Here is a 14,263-nt window from a genome sequence, read left to right as displayed (position 1 = left end):
GATGGACCCCCGGACCCCTTTCGGCACTCCCGGTACAATACCGATAAAGTGTGAAACTTTTCCGGCGACCAAAATAAGACTTCCCATATATAAATCTTTACCTCCGGAGCATTCCGAAACTCCTCGTGACATCCGGGATCTCATCCGGGACTCTGAACAACATTCGGTAACCACATACAAACTTTCTTTATAACCCTAGCGTTATCGAACCTTAAGTGTGTAGACCCTACGGGTTCGGGAGACATGTAGACATGACCGAGATGTTCTCCGGTCAATAACCAACAGCGGGATCTGGATACCCATGTTGGCTCCCACATGTTCCACGATGATCTCATCGGATGAACCACGATGTCAAGGACTCAAACGATCCCGTATACAATTCCCTTTGTCTAGCGGTATTTTACTTGCCCGAGATTCGATCGTCGGTATACCGATACCTTGTTCAATCTCGTTACCGGCAAGTCTCTTTACTCATTCCGTAACACATCATCTCGTGATCAACCCCTTGGTCACATTGTGCACATTATGATGATGTCCTACCGAGTGGGCCCAGAGATACCTCTCCGTTTACACGGAGTGACAAATCTCAGTCTCGATTCGTGCCAACCCAACAGACACTTTCGGAGATACCTGTAGTACACCTTTATAGTCACCCAGTTACGTTGTGACGTTTGGTACACCCAAAGCATTCCTACAGTATCCGGGAGTTGCACAATCAAATGGTCTAAGGAAAAGATACTTGACATTAGAAAAGCTTTAGCATACGAACTACACGATCTTTGTGCTAGGCTTAGGATTGGGTCTTGTCCATCACATCATTCTCCTAATGATGTGATCCCGTTATCAATGACATCCAATGTCCATAGCCAGGAAACCATGACTAACTGTTGATCACAACGAGCTAGTCAACTAGAGGCTCACTAGGGACATATTGTGGTCTATGTATTCACACTTGTATTACGATTTCCGGATAATATAGTTATAGCATGAATAAAAGACTATTATCATGAACAAAGAAATATAATAATAACACTTTTATTATTGCCTCTAGGACATATTTCCAACAGTGGTGTCCTATCGTTGCCTCTCGAACCATGTTGGAACTAAATATGTTTTGTATGGTATATATATCTAACATACTATAGGTCTAACTGGTGGTCAAAGTTGTAACATAATACGGCATATGTCTCATACATCATCGGTCTAGCTCATGATCATAGGAAACTCAGAATATGTATTAGGCCTTACTAGCAAAAGGGCCCGTGCGTTGCAACGGGAAAAAATTGAGTGACTACAAGACTTCACAGATCCACGTCCTCTATTTTGAGACGGCATCGCACCTGTGGAGATGGTTTCTCTTTCTTTTTCTTTTGCACGAGTAAGCTGCTCACTGGCAGTTGGAGTACGGGGGCAAACCTAAAGACAGATGGTGAGATGTGGGGTTTAGTTGAGACAAATTGCAACGAATTAGATGCCCGATAAATATGAGGTCAAGGCCCCGGTAGCAGCATGATACTGTTGGAATTGATCTCAGGCAATTATTGACCGAGAGAAAAGGGGGAGTCATTTCCCACGATGGTGTTCTGATCGGGCACACCCAGAACCAACGTTTGGTTTCGGTCCCTGGCCCATCAACCCCTCTCATATATAAAGAAGAGTCACGTACCTCTTGAAGAGAGTACAGACATACGAGAGTTAAACCTCTAAGTCCAACTACCAATCCTAAAAAGAGGGAGCTGATGACCAGAAGACCGTCTACCACCGCCAGCCGCCGCAAGGTCTGTACTGGCGGCGTTCCTGCTGCCATCTGCATCATTCAGCTGCTGCCTTCCTCTTCCCCGACAATCTCCTGTTGCTGGAGATCACAAGGTGCAGCCATGGTCTACACAGGGGGCTGCATTGGGCAGCCGCCATGGGATTTCTCCAAGCACCTGTAAGTCCTCACACTTCCGCATAATGCTGTTGATCTAGTCAGAGATTAGGCCCTTATGTTGACTACCCTAAGGCTAATTTTTCCGGACATTGGTATCTTGAGTCTACCTAATCTGGCTAGAACACTAATTAGGGCTTCCAAACGTTAATCCCAAGTTAAGTGGCCAAATTGTGTATGGTCAAACTCAATGGCCTAATAGACCTATGATAAACCATAATGATCATGTTTAATCTTGATGGTTTCGGTTAATGATGTGGTAGTCCTGATTAATCAAGTGCATCTCTTATTTTATTTTATTTTACCCGTATTGTTATGATCAATGCTACGTTCACTAGTTAGCAGTTTTTCTGATAATTTTAATGTTCATGATTATATAAAGCGAATGGTTGATGCAATTACGTCTTGATCCAAATCAAATTACCATTGTATAGTCAACAAGGCATTGACTCTGTTAGTAGCAAGGGGAGAGGAATTGCAAAATGTTGAGAAACTAAAATGGCAAATTTTCCCCAATCATGAAACCCTGACCCCAATTTAGAACCATATAGAAAAGGATAATCCCCTGATTCCCAAAGTTCGTCCCCAAATCCAAATCCCCAATTTTTGAAGCCCAATAATGTTGAAATTAAGACTAAGCGAAAGGGATTTAAGGCTTATCTACTGATCCCACGACGCCGCCGTCTCTATTGATGACCGGCGGAAAGAAATGGCCGGCAGCGCCGCCCTATTGGACGCGAATATTGTGTGGCCAGTGCGCCGCGCACAGCAAACGACAGGCGCCAGCAGCCGCCTCCGCACCTTGGCACCGAGCGCCTAGTGCGCGTCGCCGGCGCAGACCGGCTCCTGATCTCACCATGTGCTCGACACGGCTAGCGCCGTTCGGCGGAGGAGCGCGCGGCCTTGAGGCCAGGCACGCTGCTCCGACGAACGGGGATGCCGCACCGCCATGGCCGGCGTGCCTCTCGTCGCCGCCATTTTTGCCTATCCTATGGTAGCCGAGGAAATCGGGGGAGACAAGGGGAAATGCCGCTAGGTTTTGACTCTCTGCATTTTTTGCTCCGCCCCTGGAGGATCGGAGCCGTTGGCTTGATCCAACGACAAGGCCGACGCGCAGCTCAGAACGGCCCTTCGGGAGCTTAACATGCCCCTTTCACAGCTGGGCTCAAGCCCATATTGACTTTTTTTTTAGATTCAAGCCCATGTTGACTTAGCTTCGCAGGAAACGTTTTTTGTTATTGTTATTGTCTGCTAGGCTGGTCCGAATGAATTAAGAGTAGTCGTGGGTCGTTTTGAGCCAAGAAAATTATGTCCTGCGCGTTTTTTTCTTTTTTTTTCTTTTATTCTGTGCTTTTCTGTAATTATGATTATTCTAAGATTGTCTTCTGCACTTTTATAGATACACAATTGCTAGAAACATTATGTTGTTAATTGTGTTTTAATTTCTTAGTAAAATTGAACCAACGAGAAGTTTTGCTTAGAAAAATTAATGCACAATTTATGTTTATGTGATTTCCATGGCAATCCTTGATGATGAAAATTTATTAATAGAAAGCCATGGATTATTATAGGTCGAATTATGTTTAAGGAATTTTTATGCAGTTTTAGTGCATATGTTAAGTTAATAATAATGTTTTTTGCACTAAAAGTTTGAAATTGCCTATAATTACGTTTAAATTTTCTAAATAAAATGGAACCAACTGGAAATTTTATTTTGGAAAATTTAATGTGAAATTAATGTTGATGTCATTTAGTGGCACCTTTTATGGTCATTACTTTTCAAGTATTTTTTTTAATGTTGACGTGTTAATGTTAGAATATTGCGCATTCTTCAGTCACTTAATTAAGTTTCCAAATATTTTATTTGGAAACTTTATTTGAGTGTGAAGTTTGTGGTGATGCCATCCTAATGGCATTTCTTTCTAATGGGCTGAGGCCACCTCAAGAAGAATATGATGATCACATGGTTTGGTTTTCCGCATCGCACTATGCGTCATAATAATATTGCGGCGATGTGTCTATTGTGCAAAACTGAAGTTTTCGAATGGTGCATTTCATGCCATTTTATTATGACATGCGTCATTGAAATATGCATAAAGCCTCAAAATAATGTTTAGGGGATTTGTTTTTTTTTCAAAGTACATGTTGTTTCCAAATATTGTTATTTTGTGAATCCTTATGAAAATTTGTGTCCAAATTTATTGAAAATGTTATGATATTCTGGCGATAATATTAATGTTATTTTTAGACCAATGTAAGTTTATATTTATATGTTAATTCCAATGTCAATTTCATTGTATGTCATTGAGAATTTTAATGATAATTTTGACAATTTTGTTTATTGATATTTTCAATGTCCATTAAGTGTCAAATTTTAAGTTCAAGATGTCTAAAGCGCGTTATGAATCCTCATATCCTATGATACAATGGATTGCGCATATTGTAGCTTTATATTAATGATGGTTATTAATTTAGTTAATGTTCTTGCTGGTCATTAGAGATTTTTTTTCTCTCTCGAACAGATGACATGATTTTGCATGTTATTAAGTCAACTCCAATTATGTAATGTTAGTCCTACCCTAGGGTGAAACAAGTTATTTTTCATTGAATGAATCATTTATAATGATTGCTATGTTACAACTAAAGATGTAAGAGAAGTGCATATAATGAGATCGCAGCGAAATTGTGGTTTTAAACCACATTTCGAGGGGGAGAATGGAAGTCTCGTTTAATATGAGATATCACGTTCACTTCTCCTACTTAGATCATAGCATATACAACTAAGCAAAATATGTATGTTCATTCTCTAATTAAGATGGAACCAACGAGAAATCTTGGTTGGAGAATTTATGAAAATCACACTAATGTTAATTTTCTGATTAAGATGCAACAAGTCTTATTAGAAATTTGAATGAAATCACACTAATGTTCTGACTCCTTTTGTTATGGTTGTGTACTTACCCCTTGTGAATAATGTATGAAGCACACATTGATGCTAAAGTGGCAAGTTTGCCAGTCTAATGTCTATTATGATATTACTGTAACATGTGGCTTGTGGTTATATTTCCGACCAACGTCGTTTGTAATCATGTGGCATAGTTCATTAAGTTCTTTTCCATCTTCTGCTTAACGGTGTTGTGGTTTAGAACCGAGATGATTTTTATCAAGATTTTGGATATATTTTCCAACTTCTAAATGAAGTGATCATCAGGAACCTCGAGCATATGAACATAAATCTTAAGGATAACTCTATTAGATCTTTGTTCATATGCATCAGGTAAGTTCAGAAGATATACCTACTGCAACACTTAATGTTGAGACTTAATAATTTTCTTGTGATTTTGTGTGAATGATCATCGTAGAGGCTTGTGTGATAATGAGCTCTAATGATGTATGGAATTCAGTAGAGTTTCCTCAGTAAATTGTGGTGACACTTGTGTTATTATTATAACATGCTCTTGTGTTGACTAAGTTAATGATGTATGTATGACTCAACCGTCAGGTTTGTCAAATAGATGAAGTTAACATAAGGTATGTTGCCTCAAGAAATTCAATTATGAAATAAGATGTGCATTGGGACAAGGGTGAGTAAGTTCACTAAATGTGAAGACGGAATATTTTTTGGTAGGCCAAGAAATTTCTATCTTCCATTGACATAAAGGATCTTGGTGATGCATTATGCTTTATTTCTATTGAGTTTCGCTAAGATATACGTCCAAAAGGAGTATAAGTTCTATTATGATGACATACGTTGATAGAGTACGAATGAAAATATTATGGGGTAGTAATCTATCTCACTTGCTACTAAAATCAAGGGCGACAAAGGTGGACATTCTAGTGTCTGAGGAACCATTATGAACTGATCAGATAATGTCGGTTCCTTATGCTTCAGTTGTTAGAAGCAATATGTGTATTCAAGTATGAACGCGCCCTTGCTTGTGATCGGGATAATTGGCAAATATACAAGTAAATCCAGAAATGGACCACTGGAAAAGCCGTTAAAAGTCTTGTAGATATGCAAGACAATAAAGTTTACATGCTCACTAATAAGAAGTCTGATAACCTCGATATTCTGGGTTATTCGGACATTGTTTTTGTGAGATGTGTGGATATTAAAGTTTCCACATCATGTAACATCCTCACTCTCGCATATGGAGCTATATTGTGGAAAAGCTCCATAATGACACTGATGGCATTAGAAATAATGCACTTAATGATGTGGCATGTTAAGAGGCTATTGGGCAGGTTGTATGTCAAGAAGTTTTATTCCCGAAATTAAGGTAGTAGACAACATTTCTAAACTACCTACTGCATTATGAACACGCAATTTTCTATGCGAGTAACAACAAGTCAAGTGGTGTTGCCAAAACCATTGACAATATGTTACATGTTGTGAAAAATAGAATCCAGGATCTAGCTAATAATGTTAAGTATATAAAAATGAATTGTATGTTTTACGGATCCATTTATCGAAGGCTTACCACCCATTATTTTATGATTATTTTGCCGGCATGGGTTCCGAAAGCCTTTTGATCCTGGACAATAGGACCATCAAATAAACCAACTCCCATAAAGTAAAATGTTATCCATTTTGAGATAGAATACTATACTATAAGTACCGAGGTTCAGTGACACTTCTTGGGTTATTGTAACACTTTACTTTGGTATATTATTTCTATTAAGAGTGGGCTTATGTTAATTGTTAGCCTTATGATCAAGGGGGAGAATGTTGGAATCGATCTCAGGCAGTTATTGACCGAGAGAAAACGGGGAGTCATTTCCCACGATGGTGTTCTGATCGGGCACACCCAGAACCAACGTTTGGTTTCGGTCCCTAGCCCATCAGCCCCTCTCATATATAAAGAAGAGTCATGTACCTCTTGAAGAGAGTACACACATACGAGTTAAACCTCTAAGTCCAACTATCGATCCTAAAAAGAGGGAGCTGATGACCAGAAGACCGTCTACCACCGCCAACCGCCGCAAGGTCTGTACTGGCGGCGTTCCTGCTGCCATCTGCATCATTCAGCTGCTGCCTTCCTCTTCCCCGACAATCTCCTGTTGCTGGAGATCACAAGGTGCAGCCATGGTCTACACAGGGGGCTGCATCGGGCAGCCGCCATGGGATTTCTCCAAGCACCTGTAAGTCCTCACACTTCCGCATAATGCTGTTGATCTAGTCAGAGATTAGGCCCTTACGTTGACTACCCTAAGGCTAATTTTTTCGGACAGATACCTCTCCTCTAGCTGATGGTTCTAGGCGAGAGACAGAAACACGAACAGGTGGATGTACGCGATGAATAGAAATCAGCCCAGCCATGACACCATCTTCATCCACTGGCTCCGTATCCATATCCATCGCCTCCCCCTCCTTCTCCAATCACCGGCTCGACAATGTGTGTCTACAGAGGGAGAAGCAGAGGTACAACAGGGAGACGGATCCGAGGCAGATGAGCCTGTTGTCGAAACCTGATCAGACAGAACATGAAGCAAAACATACTTGTGGAAGACTGAAGATCATGTGGCCTTGTTCATAAGAGCCTGAAGGGCAAGGAGAGGAGGGCATACCTCGGTGGTCGTCGCCGGGTCCTCATCTATGACCTGGCCTACCTTCAGCTCGTGGAGAGGGTGTCCTAGATGTTGCTGCAAGTTCCCGCTCCTCTGTTGTGGCTGCGGGATCCCGACGTGCTGCATTGATGAGCAGTAGTCCACCGGCAAGAGGGCGCTTGGCCACTTCACAATGTGATTTCAGCTTGCACATTGAGAAACACCAGTAATAGCTGTAGGCTTAAACTAATCCCAACCACAACGATCAGTCACAGGAATTTTCAAACAATTGTACAGTTGATGAGCATCAAAACACCCAAACACATGAACCTGTGCGGACCAAATTGATTCAAGCAATACCGACATGAGCAAAACGATTACGAACACATATGCATGGTTCATTCAAATAATGATTTAATTGTTCAGGCAGAACCGACACAACCAGGCCAGCTTGAACAAACACATGAATAAAGCCCACAATTCGCCAGGTCTGGTTAGCAACTCGCAAAGAAATTGCCACAAATCCTAAGGTACCAGAACTCCCCTTGGCGCCCGTACAAAGTCACGACATTGAGTGACTCGATTCCAGCACACGCGCGAGTGGAATTTCAGAATTCCTCAAGTAAAAGTTGCAAGAGCAAGCACGCAGCCCTATCCGAAATTCTGAACACAGACACATCGAGTGCGTATGTACAGAGCGAGCATCAGGCCGAGAGGAAGAGAGAAGGAGAGGAAGAGAGAAGGCGGTGTTGGTCACCAGGTAAGTGCTCGCCGCCGGCGTGTCCGCACCGTCCTTGGCAGTAGTGCGGCGCTGGCCAGCTTCTTGGTCGATCGTGCCTGGAGAAACCGATTGTGGTTGCTTGACGAAAAAGAGCCAATATCTGGGAACTTTATTTTAGTACCACATCGTTTATATTACGATTTTGTCCGTACAAATTGTAAAAGCGTACTATGACATGAGAAGAACGCGTATTGTGACATTGAACCCGACAAAGTCAATCCGTGCTTTATTATTAGGGAGAGATAAACCTAGAGAGAGGAGGTACACAAGTTAAGCAAGATAGTGAGTATGGCGCTCCTCTAGCTAACATTGTCATCGACCACGGACTGAGCAAGCTCAGATGGTTAAGTTTCTTGTGATGGAACCAACCCATCAAGCTTGAAGTCCTAGATTTGGCACTGATGGTCACATTTTTAGGGATTTATTTTAGGCCATTCGGCGATGTGCGTGCGGTGAGAGGAGGCTATCCCGTGGACTACGAAGACGGCTGTGACGACTTTATCAATCTTAAAATATTGTGCCGGCTCTGTATTTCGAAGATGTTCACATGATTAGTTGTGTGCACGTGCGTTCATAGGATTGAGTGTATGCGAGCATCTGCATTTGTACCATATTAGAAAAAACATCACATCAGACCATAATTTTCGCTATTGTAATACATAGTGACCAAAGCTATAACCGGGGACAGTTTTATTTTCCAGTAAAAATGGCAAACAAGTTGCACCTTCCTGCAGGGTGCATCCTAAAAGAAAGGATGGGCGGAAAGTCGAGTGGCCAGAGTGCATTCTGCTCACTGGTTTTCCTTGGTGGCGAGACGACCCAAGACGGGGTCGTCGTCGTGCGTTGCTGAGTTGAGTCGTCGACCGGCTTCATCCATCTCTGTCTCGCCGGTCATGCACGGCTAGGCTGTCACCACTCACCACTCGACCTCCCAGTAGCCTTGACTAACTGGCGAAATATATTAGAGCAATCACGTACGTGCGTGTGCACCACCCAAAAAGGAGTGACGAGTATCTTCAACTGCAAAATGCAATGCTCCATTTTGGCAGTTACCTGGTGCTCGTTCCTTCGTCTATAAATACGGGGATCCATGTACACAGGCAGCAACACACAGCTCAAAGCTTTCGTTCAACTAGCTACGTACCTAGCCACCACCGATCACACTATATACGATAATGGCGTCCCTGGCCGGAGCTGCCCGTCTCCTGGTGGTGGCGCTGCTGGTCGTCTTCTCCGCGGTGATCATGGGCGGCCACGGAGCCGCCGGCCGCGACATCAGGGGTTAGTGCCTGCCTCAAAACTAGCCAACCGTACATTCTTCCCATCCTATATATCCTCAAAAGCATCATGGTACGTATGAACAAAGTTGTTGTTTCCTTTTTCAGGTCGACCAGGGGTAATAATCCGCAGCCCACCGCGTGGCATCATACCTCGGCCTCGCATTCCATGCACCCGGTTTTTCAGATGCCCAGGCGGCGGCGGTGCACCTCCCCCTGCCCCGGACAGCAGAGGGATTGGAGGACAGCCTTGATGCATACGTTCAAACGAGCTATCGTATAACCAAATTGGACCATATATACCAGCAGATAGTCATAATGTCTGCTTCTGCTCCATCGTGTGCTTGGTACCATCACTACTTGATGCGGAATAAAAGCTGAGTATATGGCCCTGCCCACGTGTGGGTCGTGTGCTATGTTTTTTGAACACAGTACAAACGTAAGCGCTCATATACACGCGCATATGTTACAATGTGTAATCAATGAAACTGCTTTGGTCTAAAACTTGTCTGTCTATCATCGTCTTTTGACGACCCCGGAGCCCACTTTATATAATAGCAGGGTCCCTGGGGTTTATAATAGGTTTCGAGTCCTACTCTTAATTGGAGTCCTACTCTAAGTCTTGTTGGTCTTTTGTGCCTTTCAAGTTAGAAGTATCCATCCGGTGTATGATCCTTTGGGCCGGCAATAGCAAACCGGGTCTCCTCTTCCGAACCAATCAACCCAAACCGGGTCAATCCTCCACCGGGTCTCGCTTCCCTTGTCATGGAACTTTCCTCTTCTTGGACCTTCTCTCCGAGCCAGCCCATTGGGCTCCTGTCAAGCCGGCCTCCTGTCGGGTCTCGTCACTAGGCCCTAGATTCCTCCTTGTCATCTTATCTTAACACGGAAAACAGGGCGACCCATAGAGCCTTCAAGCTCTAGGCCGGGTCAAACCTTTAACCGGGTTATAACCGTGGGAAATATCCCCAATATTAGCCCCCAGATTAGCTTGAATTTATTCATGCTAAGCTCCTGAATAAGAATAATAATTATGATAAAGGACCAGCTCGTTTAAATAGTCGGCATATTCAATGAACCAGCTCCTGTAAAAATCCAGGTTTCTTTGTCATATCAACACTCTGGCTTCATAATCAACTTGCTGACACTGAATCCTCACAGGAAAACATCACATCTGATGTTGAGCCAGTTTTCAGTGCTTCACTTGATAAAAATTTTGGGAATAAAAACCCATCTGATGTTGAACCGGCTTTCTGGGCCTTCTAAGAATAGCTTGGAGCAAATAAACTTTATAAATTTTTCCTTCGAGAATATGAGACCCAGTTCGCTCAAAACTGAAGACTTGAAGGTATTCCTCCCTTATATCCATATTACGTGTAGGCCCCAAGTCTTAAGAGTGGAAAGTAGTGAGAGATTAAGACTTGCTTAAATATAAATGTTGCAACTTTTGAGAAATCCAGGTTGTTCATCTGAGTCACCAATCATAAATTGAATGTTTTGTATTTCACATGTGTAGCCCCCAAGGGCCGGATCATCAGTATGTGATGGGCTGGGTCTTCAATTTGGACCTTATGGCCTGTTTAAACAACTGAATGTTGTAGCCCGCAAGTGTCGGGTTGTCTTGGTTGAAGCAACCTGGGGCTTGAACTTAGTTTTCGATGTTTGTAGATGTATAGCTACAAATAGTGCATCCCCCAAGAGTTGGGTTAGCTATGCTCATCAATCTGGAACTTAAACTATCTATAGAGGCAATGACTGTTGCCCCCAAAGGTTAGGTCACGATTAATTGTGAGTCGGGTCTTATTTGCCGAAACTGTAAACTTTGCCAGGATCTAGTGGTAGCCCTTAGGTGTCGGGCCATCATTATGGGATGGGCCGGTTCTTCAATGAAAGTTGTTTAAAAAGACAATACATTAGCTCCCAAGTGTCATGGTGCATGCTTGCAACAACATGAGACTTTCATTCTGAATGCAATCTTGAATTGAATAATGTAGCCCCCAAGTGTTGGGTCGTGTGCCTGTGGCAACTCGTGATTCTTCCTTCTATTGTAGAATAAAATCAGATCCATTGTAGCCCCCAAGTGTCTGGTCGTATTGCCTGCAGCAGCTCAGGACTTCTGAGTCTGAGGGACAGTCTACAGCAGAATAATCATATTTCTGAAAAAACATTGATATTCGGCCCGATGGTCTTGTAATAAACTAGGAAATTTAATGTCCTTATCTGGATGATGTTGCTGGGTCCTTTGCATATCAATGCTGAATTTGTTGCCGAATCCATCACGAGTGCTGCCTTGCATAACACTTCATATTTCATTGCCTTTAATAAAGCCAGTTGCCATGATATCCTTACTTGAATTTTTCTTCTTCATTGTAGCATTGGAATGATCCAATTTGTGAGTTGCCATCAGTAATTTATTATACCATACTCCGTCTTGAATTTAGAAAGAATAGCCATCTCTCTAAGTTGGCTGCAATTTTTTCAAAATCGGCAGTGATAGCCAGCGTGTTGGTTACCGAACGAAATTTTGAGATTTCGCGTGGTTACCGCGTTTATCGACCCCCTCAAGACACACTCATAGCGAGCAAAAAATTCAAATATTATGAAAATTTTGAATTCAAATGCTCACCTTATAGTTAAATATACGCCACTATAAAAACAAAACTGGTCATGGCCTAGTGGCAAAGCGAGTTTGAGTCTGGGCTCACGCTTTTTTTATTTCTTTTTGAAGATATAAAAGTTAAAAAAACGATGTCATGACATCTTCAAAGCGGACCCTCAAACCTTCACTATATTCCACCACATGCATGGTTCTCAACTACATACTCTCCTCCCAACCGGTTTACTTTGTGAATAGCATTGGATGGCTCCCTCCCGTGTCATGTCCGCGGACCATGTCCGGACAGAAAAATGAATATATACTGGATACATTTGCCGGTCAGCTTTGGAGATGCCCTATAATTATGGGAGTGACCAGGGGTCGAACTCGTGTCATATGAGCAAGCGGCAGTTGTGGTTGAACAACTGATACGGCAGGGCAAGGTTGGTGGTATTTAAGAGTTAAATACTTACCTATATCGAGTTCAAAGAATTAGAATTCAAAATTTCATCCGATTTTTTTTGGTATTTCTTGGTTACCGTGAATTTTGGTACCCCTCGAGAAAAAAAGGTCCACTCGGGGCCTTTATCAACAATTCGACACCACTCTGATAAATGACAACGACATAGGAAAAGCCAAAAATCAATATTCACATTGCCACAGCTGCTCCAACTTCATCGGGAATGAATAATTTGAAGACCCTACAAGACATGGTCCGGGGTACTCAGATCCACGGTTCTCCACCCTCCCATAGCTACAGCGGTCGACGGAGGCCAGGGGAACCCGCAGCGGCACAAACGTCTTTAGGGGATGTGCAAGTCGCTCCTGATCGCTCCTCTCAGGAAAAATGTTTCTGCATATGATAGTTGTTTAGATGATCTTCATACATTTTTTTAGGGATACCTTTTGGTTTTTGTTACTTCTGGATCTAGTGTCTTGTTGTTTGTATTACTTTTAACCGCATTGTTTCAGATTGAGGATTAATTTGTAAGTGGATGCTCCCTCCGCTTTTGTATTCAAGGCCGCGATGTTATTTTTCAGATATCAAGAAAAGAAACAAACTAATAAATGGCACAACTAATTGTGTGAAAATCATCTCGTGTTTTGTGCTAATTAAACATGTTGCATGTGGTCTCTCTTTCACTATGTCTGCGTGGAAGGTTTGCATTAATAAGCATCATCGTACATGGCAAAATTGAATCAATTCTCCCTGTAGAGATACAAATTCTATTTTGATAGTGGCGCTGTATCTAAAAACCAGAGAGAGTACATTCTCAAAAAACAAAAACAAAAAAACATAGAGAGTACTCCCTTCTCCAGGATGAAGAGTATGACGAAATTAATTACAGGTCGAGGGGAGTGAAGCACTATGTACGTATGGCTTTCTTTTCCTCGGGAATGTTGGCCCTCAAGAAAATATCAGATGTAGACTACGTACACAAACGAAGGGCAACCAAGATACAACAGAAAGGGATCAACTCTTCACAGATGCTGATTTGGAAAGAAAGGAATGCACGGGTTTTCCGCAACAATCATGAAAGAGGCGAAGAGTGGGTAATTGCTGGGGCTAGATTTTCGGGGAACATTTTCCTGCGAGAGTGATCCCTTTTAGTCGGTCCTGCATCGTCCTGTAACACTTAAAACTATGTTTTCCTCCTTATTTAATGAGATGAAGCAAAACTTTTTCCCCTGTTAAAAAAAAGACATAAGTGCATTTTATTCATTAATTTCCCTTGGCGTTTAAGACGACCCAGAGTCGGTCGTCGTTGGCCAGTGTGCAGGGTCATGGTCGTAATTTTCCTTGATGTTGAGATGACACCCGACTCTTGTGTCATCATTTTGTGTCTAGCTATCACCATTCTAATCGACTACTTGGCACTAGCCTTGACTAACCAGAGAAATCTGAGCAATCCCGTCTCAGTCTGCACGCGTACTTTGTGCCCACCAACCAAAAGAGTGCCCGAGGGAAACTAGCAGCCAAGGGCCCAAGGTGATATACAACACAAAGCTCAAATTCAAAGCCTCTCGAGCTACACCCAAAGAAACAATGGCGTCCCTGGCCGGAGCTGTCCAACTCCTGGTGATCACGCAGCTGGTCGTCTCCGCGCTGAGGCTCTTCCTAACAATGGAGG

The sequence above is a fragment of the Triticum dicoccoides genome, chromosome 3B (genome assembly GCF_002162155.2).
Source record: "Triticum dicoccoides isolate Atlit2015 ecotype Zavitan chromosome 3B, WEW_v2.0, whole genome shotgun sequence".
NCBI classification, from domain to species: domain Eukaryota; kingdom Viridiplantae; phylum Streptophyta; class Magnoliopsida; order Poales; family Poaceae; genus Triticum; species Triticum dicoccoides.
This window is presented reverse-complemented; position numbering follows the sequence as displayed.